The sequence below is a fragment of the Schistocerca americana genome, chromosome 4 (genome assembly GCF_021461395.2).
Source record: "Schistocerca americana isolate TAMUIC-IGC-003095 chromosome 4, iqSchAmer2.1, whole genome shotgun sequence".
Taxonomy (NCBI): Eukaryota; Metazoa; Arthropoda; class Insecta; order Orthoptera; family Acrididae; genus Schistocerca; species Schistocerca americana.
Genome location: NC_060122.1, coordinates 391,726,240 through 391,749,810, shown reverse-complemented (window position 1 = coordinate 391,749,810; position 23,571 = coordinate 391,726,240).

The following is a 23,571-nucleotide window of genomic DNA, read 5'->3' as shown; positions in this document are numbered from 1 at the left end:
AACACGAGGATTCAGCCACACAATGCAAATTATATGCTTTTCGTCTTACAGGATTTGACTGGTGACAGCAACCACAATAAATACAATGAAACATGGTGATGACCTGACATATAAGCAGTAATCTGTCTGCATCTAGGCAGCACGCCTGTGAAATACACTCAGCTGTGCCCAAGCCAAGTGCAAGGTGCACAAAGCCAGTGTCGTTACAACCCCCAATATTAACAGAAAGGAGAGCTGCCCTATTAAATAAACTACTAAACAAAAAGAATGAGCAGTTTACAACAGGAGTACCTTCTCATAGCGATTAAAAATTTGGCCAATTTTTAAAACTTATTACACTGTTAATACAAGCGATGCCAAACTGGCATACAATGAGTGGCCGCTTAGGCCCTTAGAATGAGAAAAACAGCAGTTACATGAGAGATTTACTACATTACAAGTATGTAAGTAAGCGATTGTCGACCTCTACTGACAGCTTAGGCTATTACAGTGAGGAAAATAGTAGTTACATGAAACAGTTAATAGATTGCAATTGCATAACTTGGGGAGCGGAGATCTCTTCGGCGAACATGCTACAGGCCGGTATGGCGTGTAGAAGCACAGCTGCCAAGGCACTACGCTCCAAGAATTCCATAAGGCGGCATACCACACTATCCACCGGCCTGGAACAGACTGAAGGAGAATTTAACCACGGGCCACCACTGCACGCTCAACACTGCCGCAGTTATAGAGCCCAGTGAGAATCCTAAAGTTGAACCAACGTTAGAGTACAAACGAACTATGAGGATCACAAAAGATGATAGAACAGAAAATAATTCCGGAAGTACTGCCGAGCACGGACTAAGAAACCGAAACAGCCTGAAATCTGCTACTCAACTCGACTCGGCTCCATTTCGATTTACAAAGACACCGGGACTGAGACAGGTGGGGCAGTAAGACTCTCACACAACCGGAGCAATTACGCTCACTTGTAAAAATTTGATGTACCTTTCCGATAAGAAGTGAGTTTTCCAGAGGCAAAATTCCCACTAGACAAACGAGGAACAAAGGGGCTTAATTCCGAGGCCACGAATCAGCTACACTGCACCACACAGCAAATTAATCAGTTCGAGAAGACTTGCGTGAGCTGTGCACTAACAGAGCTATTGTACATACACAAACTTCCCATTACCTAAAGTCAGTACATCTCGCCACAAATTCGAGCCATGTGCCCCCGTTGACAAGGAGACACGTCGCCACCCAAGCACCACCGATACCAGATCACTAATCCCCGAGACAACACCTCGCTTCCCTAATCGGGAAACCGGCTCCACGCCCCTTAGATCAATAGCGCTCCCTATACCGCTTTTGCAAACTCACGCGGATGAAGTGGGCAGCTTGTAAATGGAGTCTACACGGATCGTGTCATACTTTTCATACAACCCCCACGAAATGTATGAGAAATGTTAGGTCCTCCGACCGTGCTGGCCGTGGAAATGGAATAAGAGACCTTATCATTGGTTCCTGTATCTGATTATGTCTAATTACAGGTGACCAGACGTTGGAGCGTCGTGGAAATAATTCAGAATAGCTGGCCGCAGACGAATTGGGATGCCGAGCAAGCATTTACATCGTACAACATTCCGTATACCAATTGGAATTCTCCTTTGATCTGTCCACCTTCTTCAAGGTTGACTTTGACAGTGATGGCTTTGATCTCATCCATTCCACCAAAGAATTCGGCAGTCGGCAATCGGGGTCCTTGTGTTTGCATCCGCTTTTGTATAATACTCTTACGTGAGTGCCTATCTACCCTATCGACATGACGTATCCTTCAGACTAATGAGCCATGACAACGATGAATGCGGCCGGAACATGTTGGTGTCCCAAACAACTGCAAGGAAACTCTCTCTCCGTTGTGGAGTAATTCATATCTCACAGCACTGTGGAGGCATAAGCTGTCACCTGTGTATGTTTGCAGGTGGGGATATTCAGCCGCCAAATAATTGTTAAAATTCACGGTGAAACCTTCAGCTGTCATTTATTTTGCACAGTCTGCTACTAGTTTCGGACAATGACCATTACCAAGCTTAGCTGGCGTAAACGACTGGATATTATGGTATAACGTACCTGCCGTTTATGCCAGCTAAGCTTGGTAAAGGTCGTTGTCCGAAACTAGTAGCGAACTGTGCAAAATAAATGACAGCTGAAGGTCTCACCATGAATTTTAACAACAAGCTATCACATTTTGAGCACCTTCCTGAATTTTTAATAGAACTTCCCCTAAACCAAAACTGCTGGTGTTGGTGTGCAAGTTCTGCCTCAGCATTCTCGCCATACAATGCTAGATCTTTCTTGCGCCTCGTTCGAGGAAAATTTGGCGTCTCCCTACAGTAATTCTTACAAGGGAAGTGTCTTGATACAGGCGTGCTTTATGAATCGCCGGTAATATTCTAATGAAACCTCTCACATCATGAATATGCCCAAGAGTCGGGAGAATCTGCGACTGCTCTTATTTCTGGATCAGGACGGACTCCATCTTCACTATGTCCAACATGATTTTTATTCCTCGGGTGACGAAGAGGCACTTTCTCGGATTCAAGCAGAAACCGGCTGTCTTAAAAACGTCAACACAGTTGTAAGACGGCTTATATGTTCTCCAAATGTCTTAGAAAAAACCACAGTGCCATCCAAATAGCAAACATCAGGTGTCGAAGCAGATTGTCCGTAGTACCTTACAAGGTAGGTGGAGCGATACATAGTCCAAACAACATAATTTTGAATTTATACATGCCATCAGGAATCATGAAAGCAGATTTTTTCTGATATGTTTCGTCGGCCTCGATTTGCTAGTAACCTATCTGGATATCCATAGTTGAGAAATACTTTGCCATTTTCAAGGTCGAAGGCGTCATCAGTCATCGGTAGTCAAGACAGAAACGTCATGTGCCGTCCTTCTCCATCCCATGGACCATGCGAGATGACCAAGGACTCTCTGAAGGTTTAATGATGTCATCTTACAGTGTCTTCTCCACTTCTTCCCGGATTAGCTATGTGAGCGTAGGTTAATTGGTGGGTGATCCCCTGTATTGATACGGTATTTTACCATGTGCCACTTGGTCTATCTCTTCCCCAATACGGATCTGAAAGCATCAGAAAACTGATGTAGACGTTGTTCCTCGGTCAGGCCAGATGCTATTGGCAGTTCGATAGTAGATTTCTCACTTGTGTTGTCTGTAGTGATAGAGGAGCACTATTCTTCATCGATGAGACTAAGCTGCCCTTGTTGGACTGTTAAGGCTGTCCCCGCATGTACATTTAGGACGAAAAAGTGGCTGCTCTTGACAATTAGCGATCCGAAGTTCTCCGTGACCACCTACGATGCTTCGTCGCTGGCATGTTGAATTGCTTCGTGAGCCTGAGTAGCTTTTTCGTAATCGACAAAAGCTTCGCATTTTAACTGAGCATCTCTACCGACACCTGGTATTCTTTGATAATGGGCGGGATAACGAAGTTTACAATAGCAAACAACACTCCAGTTATGTGTGCTTATTCGGCTAATTTCGTCATCCTGGCTATCCGAGGTTCTGTCTGCCTCCGTAGCGTAGCAGTAACGTTACCGCCTGCCACGCGTAGGGGCTTGGGTTCGATTCCCGGCTGGAGCGGGAGATTTTTTCCGCTCAGGGACTGGGTGTTGTGTTGTCCTCATCATCACATCATCCCCACCTCCAGCGCGCAAGTCGCCCAAAGTGGCGTCGAATGCAATAAGTTCTCCTCGGCGGCCGAACACCCCCGAATGCGGGACTCCCGGCCAACAATGCCGTACGCTTATTTCCATTTCTGGTCTTCTGTAGTCTATGGCTGATCGTAATGCATGATCCAGGTCCCATCCAGGAATAACATTATGACTACATTCTAACCGATAAATTCGAAGGAGTGTGTTCTGTCCTGGCAGTTATTCATCAAAGACGTGTTCACGTCGGATGGATGTATTTTCCATTTGCGACTTTCAGCACAGTCGCTTTCGTATATTGGCGCATAGTCTTCTTCGGCTGACGACAATAATCAAACGACATTATAAAAAGGGAAGCACCTGAGTCGATTAGCGCTCGGACAGGGTGGCCGTCGAGGTTGACATCTTGGTGACTGTTGTCCGTGGAGGATATACATCTATGGCTCCTTCAGCTCCATAGTTGGTCAGTTTGCACAGTTTTCCTGGAGCGGCGGCTAGGCTATCGGCTGGTATCACTGTAAGATGACGGAGAACGGCCACGGTTGTCGGGGAGCGAATTCATCCAGGGTATGTTAAATGGGCTTCCTTCCACAAGTCGACCATAATCGTCTGTAGGCGACTGACACGAATAGAACAGTTGCGATAGTTGACGTCTGGCGGCGTAGTAGTCATAGAAAACTCGTCTTCTTACTCCGCAGTATCCTATAACGTGTCGAAGACGTCCACCAGGGAAGACACACCAGCGTGTTTCCCTCTATGCTCCAAACGTGCGGGGCGTTCTGCTTGGCGTACGAGTTGGTTGTACCTGCATTCGTCGAGTACTGGATTGTCGTTTGATGGCGAAGTGAGTTCTTCCCAGCGCGTTCGGCTGGTGGCGGATTTCGACCTTTTCGTCAACATTCTGTATTACTTCCGGAGAAACTAGTCGACATTTAAAGCTACTATCTCGTCTGTACCCGGTTGGAAATTTCGGTCTGCCATACCGTCTCCGTTCTCCTACCGTCTGGGGAACTGGAGAGGTAATCTCATGTTGGTTTTCCACAACTACCCACAACTACCATAGGGAAAGGTGCGTGCTCTGTCTCTCTTTTCCGTTGCATCTCCTCGATTCGCAGGCACTACTTGTTGAATTCCTCCGTCATTGTCGTATGCTGTAGGTATTTTGAAATACCCAGAATCTCCACTTTTGTGTCTTGTTGGTATATTACGTGTTGTTCTTTAATGGACACAGGACCGAGGAACATATGCTGTTCATGAACAGAGAATTCTGATATTAATTTATTCTACCCTTAATATCAATTAGTAAAAATTATGCTTAATTTGTTGCTATATTTGCAGCGTCAATCGCTAATGGTAGGTCTGAATGAAGAAATATATACAGATACGAAAGATTTATAAATCTATCACTCTTCAATTCAGTGCCTGTTCAGAAGGTGTCGATCCCTTGTAAATATGAAAGTCTGTAAATATTATTCAGCTGGTAAAGATGTAAAAAGAGTAAAGTGCATGAATGTTCGAACTCAAGTACATCCGATGCTGGAGCTCTGAAGAGAGACGCTTGCATCTGATTAGCAGTGCCGTCCACCTTTCGTGACAGCGCCCTCTTGCCGCGGTGGCGACTGTAGGAAACGTGGTGGGGTAACTGGCGGCGTGCGTGTTTTAAAGTGCTGTCTACCGGATAACGGCCGATACCGCATCCACCGCACAACGTTACGCCTAAACTGCAATGAAGTCCAAACCCGGTGACTGGGTCGTTGATGAAGTTAAATACTTAGTACTAAAATCGTGTTCATTACTGACACCAACGTATTTTGGAGCCCATCTCGCACAAACTTTGTGAAAGTTGAGACTGTTATGCGTGATTTCATATGCAGAACCACGACTAGTCCGTATATGGTTTGCCCCATCATCGACATTCACGGTTTTGTTACTGAGAACCAAGACACATGAATGTGTTCGATATTGACACCAGTTGTGACTGCAGCTGGAACGCCCCGCTCTCTCCTCATCTTTCACGCTCGATCGACCACTTTTGAACTTTCAACTCACTGGCAAGCAGTTCACTGAGACAAAACATTGTCGCGCATTGTACTGGAAGTCTTCCACGAGTTTCCGCTTCTCGCTCACCTTCAGATCACAAGAAATGGATTACGAAACACTGTTCTTCTATGGTGCAATCAGAGAGTGGCGAAGTCGTCCTTATGCCGAAACAGCGCGAAATGGACTGGATGCGATGACGCTGCAACCTATCACATACAAACGCAACAGTGCCTTCTGGCGGCACATGATTACACGACGCTGTAGAGCCAAATTGCAGGTACTTATTAATTTAACGTTGTATGTCAGTCATCTGCCATTAAACACGACAGACGACTGGAACCGACTGGATTTGTGATTTCCTGTCAGAAAGGTCACAGTTAGTACGCATCGACATTAACTCATCGAGTAAAACAGAAGTGATACAGAAAGCAGATGGCAGTTATAAGAGTCGAGGGCCATGAAAGGGAAGCAGTAGTTTGGAAGAGAGTGAGACAGGGTTGTAGCCTATCCCCGATGCTATTCAATCTGCATATTGAGCAAGCAGTAAAGGAAACGAAAGAAAAGTTCGGAGTAGGTATTAAAATGCATGGAGAAGAAATAAAAACTTTGAGGTTCGCCCATCACATTGTAATTCTGTCAGAGACAGCAAAGGACTTGGAAGAGCAGTTGAACGGAATGGACAGTGTATTGAAAGGAGGGTATAAGATGAACATCAACAAAAGCAAAACGAGGATAATGGAATGTAGTAGAAGTAAGTCGGGTGATGCTGAGATCGCTGGTAACACCTGGCAGAGAACTGCCCAAGACCGTCCCACTTGGAGAAGACTGCTGAAAGCCTACCTGAATCCACGACTCGAAGAGGCCACATCATTTAATGATTGAATTGGCTGCTGATGATGGTGATGATGATGATGATGCTGAGGGAATTAGATTAGGAAATGAGACACCTAAAGTAGTAAAGGAGTTTTGCTATTTGGGTAGCAAAATACACTCCTGGAAATGGAAAAACGAACACATTGACACCGGTGTGTCAGACCCACCATACTTGCTCCGGACACTGCGAGAGGGCTGTACAAGCAATGATCACACGCACGGCACAGCGGACACACCAGGAACCGCGGTGTTGGCCGTCGAATGGCGCTAGCTGCGCAGCATTTGTGCACCGCCGCCGTCAGTGTCAGCCAGTTTGCCGTGGCATACAGAGCTCCATCGCAGTCTTTAACACTGGTAGCATGCCGCGACAGCGTGGACGTGAACCGTATGTGCAGTTGACGGACTTTGAGCGAGGGCGTATAGCGGGCATGCGGGAGGCCGGGTGGACGTACCGCCGAATTGCTCAACACGTGGGGCGTGAGGTCTCCACAGTACATCGATGTTGTCGCCAGTGGTCGGCGGAAGGTGTACGTGCCCGTCGACCTGGGGCCGGACCGCAGCGACGCACGGATGCACGCCAAGACCGTAGGATCCTACACAGTGCCGTAGGGGACCGCACCGCCACTTCCCAGCAAATTAGGGACACTGTTGCTCCTGGGGTATCGGCGAGGACCATTCGCAACCGTCTCCATGAAGCTGGGCTACGGTCCCGCACACCATTAGGCCGTCTTCCGCTCACGCCCCAACATCGTGCAGCCCGCCTCCAGTGGTGTCGCGACAGGCGTGAATGGAGGGACGAATGGAGACGTGTCGTCTTCAGCGATGAGAGTCGCTTCTGCCTTGGTGCCAATGATGGTCGTATGCGTGTTTGGCGCCGTGCAGGTGAGCGCCACAATGAGGACTGCATACGACCGAGGCACACAGGGCCAACACCCGGCATCATGGTGTGGGGAGCGATCTCCTACACTGGCCGTACACCACTGGTGATCGTCGAGGGGACACTGAATAGTGCACGGTACATCCAAACCGTCATCGAACCCATCGTTCTACCATTCCTAGACCGGCAAGGGAACTTGCTGTTCCAACAGGACAATGCACGTCCGCATGTATCCCGTGCCACCCAACGTGCTCTAGAAGGTGTAAGTCAACTACCCTGGCCAGCAAGATCTCCGGATCTGTCCCCCATTGAGCATGTTTGGGACTGGATGAAGCGTCGTCTCACGCGGTCTGCACGTCCAGCACGAACGCTGGTCCAACTGAGGCGCCAGGTGGAAATGGCATGGCAAGCCGTTCCACAGGACTACATCCAGCATCTCTACGATCGTCTCCATGGGAGAATAGCAGCCTGCATTGCTGCGAAAGGTGGATATACACTGTACTAGTGCCGACATTGTGCATGCTCTGTTGCCTGTGTCTATGTGCCTGTGGCTCTGTCAGTGTGATCATGTGATGTATCTGACCCCAGGAATGTGTCAATAAAGTTTCCCCTTCCTGGGACAATGAATTCACGGTGTTCTTATTTCAATTTCCAGGAGTGTAACTGATGATGGTCGAAGTAGAGAGGATATAAAATGTAGACTGGCAATGGCAAGGAAAGCGTTCCCGAAGAAGAGAAATTTGTTAACATCGAGTGTAGATTTAAGTGTCAGAAAGTCGTTTCTGAAAGTATTTGTATAGAGTGTGGTCATGTATGGAAGTGAAACATGGACGATAAATAGTTTGGACAAGAAGAGAATAGAAGCTTCCGAAATGTGGTGCTACAGAAGAATGCTGAAGATTAGATGGATAGATCACATAACTAATGAGGAGGTATTGAATAGAATTGGGGAGAAGAGGAGTTTGTGGCACATCTTGACTAGAAGAAGGGATCGGTCGGTAGGACATGTTCTGAGGCATCAAGGGATCACAAATTTAGCATTGGAGGGCAGCTTGGAGGGTAGAAATCGTAGACGGAGACCAAGAGATGAATACATTAAGCAGATTCAGAAGGATGTAGGCTGCAGTAGGTACTGGGAGATGAAGAGGCTTGCACAGGATAGAGTAGCATGGAGAGCTGCATCAAATCAGTCTCAGGACTGAAGACCACAACAACAACATCTGCTGTTCCCCAGGGAACCGTTATAGGCTCTCTGGTGTTCCTAATCTATACAAATGTGAGAATCTGAGCCGCTCTTTTGGATATTCTGTAGACGATGCTGTCTGACATGGTCCACCTAAGGAACCCGTTAAATTTCGGTTACACGATGAAACACGTGAACATAAAGGCTCTCAATTCAGCTAAATACCTAGGTGTTACAATTACGTAAATGATCACATATAAAATGTTGCAGGGGAGCGAACCAAAGTCTGTGTTTCATTAGAAGAACACTTAAGAGACGAGAAACAGACTGCCTACACTACACTTGTCCGTCTTCTTGCGGATTATTACTACGCGATATAGAATCCCTATCATGTAGGACTAACGGAGAACATCTAAGTAGTTCAAGGAAGAGTAGCTCGGTTTGTATTATCGCGAAGAAGGGGAGGGGGTGTCAGATACGATACGCGAGTTTGGAGGGCCGGGGTGTGGGGTGGAGCGAGATATTTTCACGAAATTTCAGTCACCAACTTTCTCCTCCGAATGATAAACCATTTCGTTGATATCAACATACACAGAAAGAAATGATCATGGTAATAAAGTAAGAAAAGTTTTAGCTCACACGGAAAGATCTAAGTGTTCGTTTTCCCCCCGTGCATTTCGAGAGTGGAACGATAGAAAAATAGTCTGATGGGGTTTCGATGTACCCTCTGCCAGGCAATGAGGTCTAAATTTAAGGGTAGGCGCGCAAATGTAGATGCAGATGTAGATTAGTCAAAAATGTTTCTCTTTGTACATAACACAAGTTAAAGACTTGGAACGTAATAGAAAACGATGTATCCAGAATGCAATTTTCACTCTGCAGCTGAGTGTGCGCTGCTATGAAACTTTCTGGTATATTAAAACTGTGTGCCGGAGCGAATCTCGAAATCGGGGCCTGTGCCAAAATGAAATAGCTAACAGGGTATCAGTATCGTCAGCGGAGAGCAGATTAACGTTTAACTTCAGAAAAACGCACTGCATACGTTTCTTTCAAGGAGCTCTGGTAAAAGGGAAATTTTATCGTCCCTATCGCACTGCTGGTGAGTCCCGAACCTCGTATATCCTCCTCTGTCCCTTGCACTAACTCCACCTTTGGAGAACTCACTCCTGGCGTTTGAACATGTAAGTATGCATCACGCACGTCTTCTTGTATAGCCGGCTGGGGTGGCCGAGCGGTTCTAGGCGCTACAGTCTGGAACCGCGCCACCGCTACGGTCGCAGGTTCGAATCCTGCCTGGGGCATGGATGTGTGTGATGTCCTTAGGTTAGCTAGGTTTAAGTAGTTCTAAGTTCTAGGGGACTGATGACCACAGAAGTTAAGTCCCATAGTGCTCAGAGCCACTTGAACCAGCCTTCTTGTATACCACATTTAAAAATCAGGGTCATCATCTCTCCATCATGAGTGAGATGTTGAACTCACTAGAAAGGCAGGATATCACCATCATGTAGTATAGATCTTAGCACACTGTGACCTGCATTAAGAGAGAGTGCACCGAGAGATACAGGGGATAGACAAAATAATGTCAGCACCTGTACTTACTTGGGAATGGTTTATTAATGAGGGGTTAGACTCCCATTTGCCCGTAATAAAGCTGCGATTCTTCTTGGAATACTGGCATATAATGATTGTATAGTCTCCAATGGAATGTTTTGCCACTCTTTGATCAGAACCTCTTCTAAATCCTATAGTGACGAGGGAGACAGAAATCTGCTCTGGAGTCTACGTTCCAATACCGCCCACAAGGTTTCGATAATGTTCAAGTCCAGGGACCGTACTGGCCAGGAAAGACGCTGCAGTTCAATAGCATGCTCCTCATACCACGACTGCCCTGTCTTGGCTGTGTGAATGGGCGCATTACTGTCCTGAAATATGGCATCAATGTTGGGGAACAACATTTGAATTATGGGGTGCACCTGATCACCTAAAATGTTCACATCATCGTTGGCTGTAACACGGCCTTTGAGAGTAATGATGGGACCAGCAGAATCCATGACATAGCTGCCGGCACCATCACACTTCCACTTCCATGCTTAGCCGTTTGAATCAAGCAGGCAAGATTGTAGGCTTTTTTGGCGGTCTCCAAACGTAAACCCGGTCAGATTTTGGAAATAATGAAAACGTTGACTCGTCGGACCATATGACGTGTTTCCACCGGTGAGTCGTCCGGCATTTATGCTCCTGACACCATGCTTTACGCTTCTTTGCGTTGGTTGTCGTCACTAATGGTTTCGGTACAGCAGCTCGTCCATGAATATTTGCTTTTGGAATTCTCGGCGGACAGTGTCGATAGGTACGGGGTCTCGAAAATGGTTATTGAGCTCTGCAGTAACTTTAGCCGCGTTAGTTTTGTGTTGTGTTGACACAATTCGTGTTAGCAAACGACCATTTCTGTCATTTAGTTTTTAATTGTGCCCACTATTACATTCACACGCTGATGTCTTTCCATGTTTTGTATAGGCTGTCATGACTGTTGAAACAGTTGCTCTTGAAACGTTCAGTAAGTTCGCTTTCTTGGTTACTGATGCTCCAGCTAATCGGACACCCACAATCTGTCCTCTTTGCAACTCTGTTAGGTCTTTCATTGTACGTCGACCTCGGCCTCTGAATGCATATAAAAAGTGTGCACTACTCGTAAACAACCTGCACTGACGTCTAGTGCATACTGAACACGTACAGTCCAGCGCGACACATGCCTTACCTGCTTTGTTGACCGTCAAACACAACCAGCGCACTACTGCCACTATTCACATTATTTCGCCTATCACCGGAGCTGAAAGACTGTAAGTCAAAAACCGACGAGACAAGCCTAGGCAGGAGTGGTTCTCCACCAATGTCAGAATTACTACCGATTAGCACTTGCAAACTGATTATTGACCAGGCTATATTCTGCCGCGAGATAAATGGGCGCTATCGGTGTAACCAGCATGCAATTCACGAAGATTTGTGTCCCAAGACCCAACGACAAATATATGTTTCAAGGAGCTCTGTGACCAATCTAACAGGTGCGCCTTTCGCAGATTCCTTCCGGCGCCCTTACAGTTCGGACACCTGGAATAGCGGCAGGCGGCGAGACGTGTGTTGCAGCCGCCGGCGAAGAAGGAAAATTGGAACTAACGGCTACTTTAGCTTCCTAGTAATATGCCATATGTATCAGTTGTAAATTAATGAAAACAGGCGTCAGAAAATTGCAATCTGTTAACGAGCCGGAAATCACTTCGTTAGGCAAGCCTACGGAGGTCCCTAACTCCTGGGGAAAATTCATTTGGTACGATTCAAACGGCGATTAGTGAACTTCATTTGTAAACTACATTGCTGTTCAGTCCGTGACATTCAATCGACTCGTAATACCCTTTGTCAGACGATTGGACTAGCTTCTGCTTTGCCTCCACGTATTCTTTAAGTGGATAGTGCAATGTACCAGTGCTACAACATGATTTTTTTTGTTAAAACACTGTAATGTGACAAGGTGTTGTTAGTATCCTGTTTCATTATTAACCTCTATTCTAAGTCATCCAAGTAATGTTTGATTGTTTATTATGTGTTCCTTACGAAGAATGTCTTGGCAGCCTTCTTAAACAAATGTATTTTAGTAAGCTTTCTCATCTCCTTTGGCAATTTGTTGAACAATGTTATTCCGCAATAGAAAATGCTATGATGAGTTTTTCGTTTGTTTTCCTTGTTAAATGCAAATCACAACTGGCTCTTGTTCCATACGTATTGGAATACTAATATGCACAACAGACAAGTAGACCTACTCACGTGGTGCAATAAGGATACCCAGTTTTCCAAACAGCTATTTACAATGAGCCCGACTACTTCTTCTAGTTAATATCCTTAATGGCCTTCTAAGCCGTTAAAGATTGTCTGCCTGTTTCGCGCTTTCGATCCCCAGAAAAGAACCCCATAAGTAAGAATTAAGTGCGCGTAGGAATGAAATGTCATCATGAGATTGTTTGTTAGAAACTGATAACAGAACCCTAAGAGCGAAACATACTAATGAGATTTTTTTGCCAGCATCTTGAAGTGTTCATTCCACGTTCATTGTCAAGCAATATTCATCCTTAAAAAGTTCGTGTTTGATGCAAAATCTATAGATTTATCATCCATGCTAAATGCTACAGATTTGGTTTCCCTCTTTATGCTTTAGTACATACCGCCTAGTCGTAAACATTCTTGGGAGTTTCATTTGCTTTCTTTGGTAGGAGTTCCGCTATTTTATCAGTGGTAATGATGTTACGATCATCAGCAAAGAGAACTTTGAATATTACGACGGTATCTGCAAGTGATCGTAAAAAAAGTATCTTCCTCCTATTTGTTTTTTAATGTCGAAGCTGGTGATCGGTGTAATATTTTAGTGTCGGTTTATATTTTTAAAGATAAGAAATAATATTACCATACAAAAACTAATATTAAAGTAGTATAATGTAGACAGCATAGCAACATTTAAATTTCCCACAATCGTTTATACTTCTGCCGTTTTCTTACTATGGAGTGTCAGTCACGTGGTGTGGAATGTACTTTAGTCGTGCAGCGTGGGCCATGTAAGTAAGGTTTTCCTTTGTTTTTAGGGCGCAGTGCCAAGCTTGAAGGACAAGCCTGCCGATAAGGATTGAGGGGCGCGGTTCGAGACTGCAAAGAAGCAAGTGGTTTCAAGTGTTTTGGAAGGCGAAATGACCGAAAGAGTTGTTTCCGATCAATTAATGTTCCTCAAGCCACGCTGGAAAGGAGGTTAAAATCATTGTATGGATGGAGGTTTCTCAAACCAAGATTTGAGGAAAATTACGAGGCAGTGCTTGTAGCACACAAGAGAGATTTAGATTCCAGGTCAGTGCCGCAAACTAAGATAGTTTTAAAAGTTAACTCACGATTCATAAAATTTATAACTGTCCCACGTATTTAACAGAGGAAAGAAATGGGCCTGTAAAGATTTCTACCGAAACTTTATGACAATGTACCAAGGACTGTCATGCAGAATACCTCGGTCCACAAGATTAATGTGTTGCCAGGTTCATCCGAGCCAAAGACGAAAGGCCCTTTAAGTCTAGTTTTTATTCTCTAGTAGTTTAAATATATAATAACCCCAACAACAACATTTTTATTCTAAAACCTATGTTTTGCTGTCTGACCCACACTACCTAACACTTTTCTTAGCATCTTGAAATGTAAGGCTTACAAAATCATTTCTTGCTTAGGCAGTCATAAGGTATTTCAAAACAACAAGTTTTGTATCAGTTTTGGTTTAAAGTGACACAGATTACGTGCCGTTCCCCTATTGACTGGAACTGATATCTGACACATTTACAATTACAGCTTAGGCTCCGACGTGATGGTCCAATCGACGACAACGTTAAAATTTATCAGACTGAAAGGGACTACGAATTAGAATAAAGATTTAAAATCTTAACACAGCTGTGGTGATTACGAAACAGCAGACCGTCGCGATATCACGAAATACGCTCCTGGAAATGGAAAAAAGAACACATTGACACCGGTGTGTCAGACCCACCATACTTGCTCCGGACACTGCGAGAGGGCTGTACAAGCAATGATCACACGCACGTCACAGCGGTCACACCAGGAATCGCGGTGTTGGCCGTCGAGTGGCGCTAGCTGAACAGCATTTGTGCACCGCCGCCGTCAGTGTCAGCCAGTTTGCCGTGGCCTACGGAGCTCCATCGCAGTCTTTAACACTGGTAGCATGCCGCGACAGCGTGGACGTGAACCGTATGTGCAGTTGACGGACTTTGAGCGAGGGCGTATAGTGGGCATGCGGGAGGCCGGGTGGATGTACCGCCGAATTGCTCAACACGTGGGGCGTGAGGTCTCCACAGTACATCGATGTTGTCGCCAGTGGTCGGCGGAAGGTGCATGTGCCCGTCGACCTGGGACCGGACCGCAGCGACGCACGGATGCACGCCAAGACCGTAGGATCCTACGCAGTGCCGTAGGGGACCGCACCGCCACTTCCCAGCAAATTAGGGACACTGTTGCTCCTGGGGTATCGGCGAGGACCATTCGCAACCGTCTCCATGAAGCTGGGCTACGGTCCCGCACACCGTTAGGCCGTCTTCCGCTCACGCCCCAACATCGTGCAGCCCGCCTCCAGTGGTGTCGCGACAGGCGTGAATGGAGGGACGAATGGAGACGTGTCGTCTTCAGCGACGAGAGTCGCTTCTGCCTTGGTGCCAATGATGGTCGTATGCGTGTTTGGCGCCGTGCAGGTGAGCGCCACAATCAGGACTGCATACGACCGAGGCACACAGGGCCAACACCCGGCATCATGGTGTGGGGAGCGATCTCCTACACTGGCCGTACACCACTGGTGATCGTCGAGGGGACACTGAATAGTGCACGGTACATCCAAACCGTCATCGAACCCATCGTTCTACCATTCCTAGACCGGCAAGGGAACTTGCTGTTCCAACAGGACAATGCACGTCCGCATGTATCCCGTGCCACCCAACGTGCTCTAGAAGGTGTAAGTCAACTACCCTGGCCAGCAAGATCTCCAGATCTGTCCCCCATTGAGCATGTTTGGGACTGGATGAAGCGTCGTCTCACGCGGTCTGCACGTCCAGCACGAACGCTGGTCCAACTGAGGCGCCAGGTGGAAATGGCATGGCAAGCCGTTCCACAGGACTACATCCAGCATCTCTACGATCGTCTCCATGGGAGAATAGCAGCCTGCATTGCTGCGAAAGGTGGATATACACTGTACTAGTGCCGACATTGTGCATGCTCTGTTGCCTGTGTCTATGTGCCTGTGGTTCTGTCAGTGTGATCATGTGATGTATCTGACCCCAGGAATGTGTCAATAAAGTTTCCCCTTCCTGGGACAATGAATTCACGGTGTTCTTATTTCAATTTCCAGGAGTGTATATTCGTCATCAACTTTTCATATTCGATAGCGACCTTCTACACAGCAGTTGGGTGCCACTAGGTGGTACGCAGAAAGTTCCTGTGGCTGGTCAGTAGCAGCGACAGTGTTCGGGAGAAATTTCGGTGTCGGTGACGCGTCGTAAGGGCGACCACAGCGCGGTCTGGGCGCCTCCTCAAAAACAGCGCGAGCTGCGTAGGGGGCCCACTTTCTAGCAGCAGGCGTCCGACCGAGTGGAAACCCTACGCGCCTACCAAGCACGTTCTGCCCTGTTACTGGAGTATCTGCGCGGGTCTACGGGCGCCAGCCGCGCGATCGTGTTCTCTAAGCCATCTGGAGGGGCAGAGCGCCAAAACTTGCTCCCAGCCGTGCGGGATTAGCCGAGTAGTTCAAGGCGCTGCATTCATTGACTGTGCGGCTAGTCTCGGCGGAGGTTCGAGTCCTCCAAAAAAATGGTTCAAATGGCTCTGAGCACTATGAGACTTAACTTCTATGGTTATCAGTCCCCTAGAACTTAGAACTACTTAAACCTAACTAACCTAAGGACATCACACACATCCATGCCCGAGGCAGGATTCGAACCTGCGACCGTAGCAGACGCGCGGTTCCGGACTGAGCGCCTAGAACCGCGAGATCGAGTCCTCCCTCGGGCATAGGTGTATGTGTTTGTCCCTAGGATAATTTAGCTTAAGTAGTGCGTAAGCTTAGGGACTGATGACCTTAACAGTTAAGTCCCATAAGATTTCACACACTCACTTGCTCCCAGCGATGCAACGCTCTTCACCATCCTGCTCCATCAACATCAGCATTTTCTAAATTGATCTATGCAAAATCACCCCACTCTGGAATGCTATTCGTCACAACAGGACAGAAACCATAACTAATGAACATAGTTGATACCACAGCTACCAATTTTGTCACCATTTTCTCAAATATGTGCTACATGTAATGTCGTTAAACAGCTGATGTAGTTATTTCACGTTGTCTTTCAAATTGGGGAAACGTGTATACGAGAGAGTCATTTAATTCATTCGACTCGCATAGTTTCGTGGCGAGCGCAGGACGTTGGGGGGTCACTTGCGGGGCAGCTGGCCCACTGAAATCCGCCATTACTGTTTCACTATGAGCGAACAGTGAAACGTCCCCTTTGAAAATTAAGAATGACTGTGCTGGTAAACTTCTACGTTATTTGATTTTCAAACAGCTGAGCAAAACTCAACGTACTCAAACAGTTTTCTCTTTATTTATTCTGATCATCACTAAAGTGACACACAATATATTTTTAGCGCAACACAGTCTGACTTTCAATAATCCCTACAAAAGAATGGACCTGACTAACAATAACCTATACCTTTCATGAATCACTTACCTCACAAAAATCTTCGTTACTCGAACTACTGCAATACAGCGAACGCCAATACGGCCAGCTAAATAAAAGATTCTAACTACTGAAGGTACTAAGTACTGATAGGAATAGCTTGCAAATGAAAGATTTGGTAGAGAACAAACAATGTATTTACCTTAATAGCGTTCAAAAGTCATATATATATATATATATATATATATATATATATATATATATATATATATATATAATTTTGATAAATCCAACCAAACAAATTTCCTTTTTCTGACGGACACACATCCAGATGGTCTCCTCATATTGATACCTCAAATCTCTGGCATCTCTCTCCCCACATCCACCACTGCTGGCGCCTCACCGCCAACTGCACAACGTTGTGCGCTTTCACATCCAACAGCGCAACGCTACACAAGCGAATATTCTAACAATGAGTCCAACCAGGCACAGACTGCACACAGCACAGTCGGTGATTTTCATACAGAGTGCTACGTGGCGTGACCAACATAAAAACCCAAACAGCCTACCTCCAACAGGAATTTCCGATGTCCATAGAGCAACAGATTTTTTTTTGTTGTTTTCTCGCCAGCGAAAGTGTGGTTCAAATGATTCAAATGGCTCTGAGCACTATGGGAATCAACATCTGAGGTCATCAGTCCCCTAGAACTCAGAACTACTTAAACCTAACCAACCTAAGGACATCACAGACACCCGTGCCCGAGGCAGGATTCGAACCTGCGACCGTAGCGGTCGCGCGGTTCCAGACTGAACCGTCTAGAACCGCTCGGCCACTCCGGCCGGCGCGAAAGTGTGAAATCAGGTAACAATTTGAAGAGACTCCAAGCACAGTTTGGCGATGTAAATACCAAACGTTCATTTGGGCCTAGAATTTTCGAAACGGTGGTCTTAAAACAGGAAATTCAAAGCCATAAGCGGTATCTGGCTGTCAGCATCAATGAAGACACAACTCAAACTCTGCTTGAGCTTTGGAAGGCGATCGGCACTTCAGTGTTGCCCAGATTGCGTCACGGATGCAGATAAGTTCTGGAAGCGCTCATACCATTTTATCGCAAATTTGGTACGAAAAAAGGTCAGCAAGTGGGATTTTACATCTTCTCACAAAGGTACAAAATAACGTGCCGAAAGACATTTGTCAACGATTTCTGAACCGCTTTGAAGAAGGTGTGGCTTTTCTAGGCCGTATTGCCACCTGTGACGAAACGTGTGTGCATTATGCGATGGTTAGCTTGTGACATTACGATCTTCTGTTGATAACTTCAGTCCTGGCGTACACCATAAACCGGAGATTTTGTCGATCAGTGTTGCTGACCGGTCACTCGAAACTACAAGAGGGGAATCTTTCTCGTGCTAATGTTTATAGAAATACGTTGCGGAAGGTATTCATTGTAACGATGCCTCGTAGTGTCCAGAGGTGCTTGAGAATATGAAATTAGTTGGTTCTCGACTGCATGAGCAGCGACAGGAGGCCGACAATACCGGCTGCCAAACTATGTCGGGACGCCGTTGTTGCTGAAAGCGAAAAACAGAAAAATCTGGTTATGTAATGTCATTCATTGGAATGTGTCCTTTATTGACTGACCTGTTGATTTGGTTCTAGAACAGGCCAAAGATTACTGTTTAATGCCGAATATTAATATGAACTGAATTTAGTGAGGGAACACATGTTGCATGACTTGTACAAGACCGAGGTGGTGCAGTGTTTAGCACATTGCACTACCATTCGGGACGACGACGGTTCAAACCTGTGTCCGGCCAAGCTGATTTAAGTTTTTCGTGATTTCCTTAAATCGCTTCAGGCAAATACCAAGATGGTTCCTTTCAAAGGGCACCGCCGACTTCGTTCCCCGTTCTTCCTTATCCAATGGCCAGATGACCTCGCTGTTTGGTCCCCTCCCCACGACCAACCAACCAACTTGTACAAGTGACAGTCAAACGAAAACGAGACGGATGGAAAAAAGGAAAATAAGCTGTTTATTATTTCAGAAGTAATCGCCTTAACTGTAACTACATTTACGCCACTGTAACGTAAGCCGGTCAGTGTCTTCATGGAAAAATGTTTGCGGTTGCCTACGAAGCCATGATTGTACCTAGGTCTGCTCTCTTCGTCAGAAGTAAATCGACGGCCGCAAATGCGTTTCTTCAGGGCTCCAAAAGTATGGATACAGCACGTTGAGAGATCGAGATGGTGTGGAGGATATATGAAACGAATTCCCAGCGAAACTTCTGCAGTGCAGTCGAAACAATCGCGGCGACGTGTTTGCCCATACACTTGTGTATGACGAGCAACTTTTTATGTTGTCTTTTTCAAACATTGTATTATTTTTTCATACGAATTTATTATCTTCACTTCTTCCTGTCTTCAAGAACTTCTCTAAGTCCACAACTGTCTGAATATGCATAATTGAGATCTACTTCATAAAAACATGGCCCATTCACTTTCTTCTCAATTAAGACATGCATAACGCACCATAAATACGCAGCGCATTCACCTATCTTATATAAGAATTTTAAAGCACCACAGACGGATAAGACTACATAATGCAGCGTTTATAGACATGTGACGGCCGAAACAGCGTCATCGGAATTTATTTCATCCACGAAACAATCTCAATGCTTTACTGGTTGTTGAGCAGTGAAGGCTACAAATGACAAAGATATTTGCTCTGACCAAATTGAAGCTTTAAGGGTCAATTTATTATACGTAAAGCAGTGTCTAACGGTGTTTTTAGTTAGCGTTCTACTTTGAATTTCAGTTGTGTTACTTCCGAGTAACCACTCCATTTTTGTTGCACTTTACGAAAGCTTTGTCATCTTCGAAATTTCATCATAATTGTCCGATTGTGTTATTATTGGGTCATACTTAGTGTCTGCGGGTATATTTCTAGATAGAAGCGAGGTTGATAATCTTACATGAATATTCAGAGTCAGTTCCAAATGAAGTGTCTTGCTTTCATCCTCCAGACTTATATTTGATAAGTGACCAGTGTTATTAAAATAATTCGAAATAATCAATTTTCTGCTAATTATTTTAGTATGTACCTACTGAATGTGATTTTATTCAATTAACCATGTTGTGTGCCACCTGAGTTTCTCCCTTCGTCAACAATGTTCAAATAACTTAAGCGAATTCAAGTGGGTGACGACTTCGACAACCACCGATATTTCGACAGGTGCACGCCTTGTCATTTACAAGTCGAAACTGTTAGAAGTAATCGACGGGCAGTCAAAACTGCGGCACGTAAGAAACGTGCACGTGAATTTGAAACCTCGGTTTGCAGAACAATTCCGGGAAGATAGCAAACACGTACCCGTACATCGGTGCTACCGCAGAACCAAAGGTGGCCCACGTCAGAAGTTATCCGTAAAGACAATTAATAAATAATGGGTGAGGCAACATTAATTTTTTTTTCACAAGGGACAGAACGGGATCCCACACTGAATTTCAGCGGAAACCTCTCCCTATTTATAAGGTTATTTGCTAATTTAACCTCAATGCTTCCATAATAACACTATCCTAATAGATGGAAGTGCGTGCCGTAATTTCTGTGTTGCTATTATCCATTGAATGATCGCTGTCAAGAAAATGTTCAGCATTAACAGATTTGTTCGGATGTTGCAAGTGTGTGTGACGCTTATGTTCAGTACACTGGTCCTCCACGATCATGGCAGTCTACGCTATGCAGGACATGCCAGAACAGGATGGAGTACGGTGGGCACCCGGCCTAAGCAAACTAAGATCACCCTTTAAGGTACCTAAAAGGACCCTTATCTTAGATGATGATCGAAAAATACGTTTCATATCATATTTCCGCAAAATACGATCAGCTGTGTTGGAAATATTCCCTACATAAGACAAAAAGGTTATAGACTTTGCTGCCACCTACGTATTATCGTCATTCACTTAGGGACCGTTTGGTCGATAGCACAATGCACGTCCGATCTGTCTTTAACTGTAACCATTCTAATGAAAGGTGACCTCAAGATGGGCTAACTCAGCTGAAAATCCCTCAGGTTGTGAGACAACATGGGCCCAGTGAACCAAGGTGGGAAATACCATGCCCCTTCACACTGAGCTGGGTGGTGACAACTATCAGCCTTTAGATACAAATCAGTGAGTAGGTCAACAAGGCTCAAGTCATTTCACATCCTGAGATGAGTTAGCCCATCTTGAGGTAACCTTTCGTTAGAATGATTATAGCGAAAGATAGATGAGATATGCGTTGCGCTATTGACCAATCGAGCAGTGGGACAATGCCAACGAAGTCTACGTCCTTCTTGTCTTACAGAGGATTGGCCGTTTTTGTGGATATATGATGCGAAACGTGTTTTTCGACCGTAATTTAAGATTAGGGTCCTTTTAGTTCCTGCAATGGTTGATCTTGATTTGTTTAAGGCAGGTGTCTATCGTAATTCTTGCAGTCATATCATACGAGGGGCAGTCAAATGAAAATCGAACAACCGCCAAACGGGTCTATTGAATGGATCCATACAAAAGTAATCACCACATGCGTGAAAGACATCTATCCGACTGGGGGACGAGACGATCAGTTCTTGTCTCGAGATAGCGATCAGCCGCTGACAGAACAACAATCGCACCCACTTTTGTACTACATCGTCCGAATGGTCCTTCTTCAGGTCGCTAAAACCGTAAAAAAATCACATGGTAAAAGACCGGGGCACTACGGGGAATGTTACAGTGCTTCCTCACCCAAATCGCAGGAGCATAACCTTCGTTCGATTGGCATTGTGGTGGCGGGTGTTATCGTACAAGACAATGATTCCGTCCGACAGCAATTCTCAGCGTTTTGACTTTTTGGTGGGTCGCAAAGTGTCTTCATTGCGCTCCTCATTGGTTGTGGTTCCACGCTCAAGGACCTAGAGGAGCGAAGGGCCCCTCCAGACGGAGAAGAAAGTGACCATGATTGTATGAACAGCTTAGGAATTATTTGACGGGGGAGATGTGGTATGTTCCCACTGTTGACTTTCCCGTTTGCCCTTTGGCTATCGGAATGCTGTCGAACTGAATCATCCTGTTGCACGATAACGTTCGCCCCCAACACTGACAATCAGACGAAAGTCACGCTTCAGTGATTTGGTTGGGAAACACTGCAACATCCTCAGTTCAGCCCGGATGTTTCACAGTGTGATTCTTACATTTTTGGCGACCTGAAGAAAGACACGCTTGGACGCCAGTTTCCGTCGGAGGAAGAAATGCAAGAGTGAGTGCGGATGTGGATCCGTCTGCGGCCGACCGCGTTCTACGAAAGAGGAATTGATAGTCTCGTCTTCCAGAAGAATGGATGTCTTAATACTCGTGGCTATTACTTTTTAATGGAACTCGTGATGGTGAGTGTTCGGTTTTCAATTTGATGCCGCTTACACATTTGTCGGAGTGCCAGGACCGTGGCTGACCGGTGTACTGACCCGAAGTGTCACACGCGCTTACAACAACCGAGCAGATCTGCTACTGCAGAACATTTTGTTCGTTGATGTCGTCCTATGGAAAATAACACAGAGATAATGGCATGCACTAATAGTAATTGGGCTAGTGTTGTTAGGGAAGCAGTTGAAATTAAATTAGCAAATCACTTTATAAATAGAGACAGATATTTCTGCTTAAATTCAGCGTGAAATCCCGCTCTTTCCATGTGAAATAATAGAGGGACAGAGTTAATGCAAGCTCACCCGTTGTTCATTAACACTTTGCAGTCAGCAAGTCTCGTATAAATTTCATTGCTTGGCGCCGGAAGCGCTAAGTCGGATTACTTGGCTCGTCGCCGGCCACTTGTCACCTTTCCGTTGATGACAAGCTTCAAACACATTGACTTTTGCGCGCTTTAATTTTTCGGAACTCCATATCGTTCCAAAAACTCGAATTTTCTTTTCAGGTAACTTCTCTGTAAGTTGTACACTGTAATAATAATTATCCATGCAGATGTGATGCCACTTTCCATCAGAAGGTGTCAATAGCTCCATCACTGTTTTTGCTAAAGGCTGTCCAGCGCCGGAATTATCTTGAATGAGGAAATGTATCCCGTACTCGAATCGCACAGCATCCGAATGAGTATGACGTATTTCGTAATTTTCGGCGGATTGTGAACTTTAAAATTTAATCGCCCATGCCACGGTATCATTCCTACATCAGTTTAGATGTTTTGACTTAGATTAAGCGTTTCTTTAAACTTTTTGGAAGAATAATCAATAACGAATTGCACTTTGGCAAGCCGGGTGGCATTATCCAGTTCATTGGTGATGTCGGAAAAATGTAAAAATGATAATATTTGTCTGAATCTGTTGCGGGACATCATTTTGCGAAACATCGGGGTGTCTATCAACGGATTCGTTGACCAATAATCGTTGATCCTTAATTTTCTTACAATTCACATAAAGATAGCAAGCCCAAACCATTTGCTAAGTTCGGGTCCTGTAACGTAGGCATTTTCTTAATCCAGTTTCCTTCTATTGCAATTTTGACAGCAGTACTTTTTGGTTTCGTTGCTAATATATTCAAACAGATCGTTCCCAATATATAATTGTATGATATCCTCCACGCTCTGTGTATCTTTTG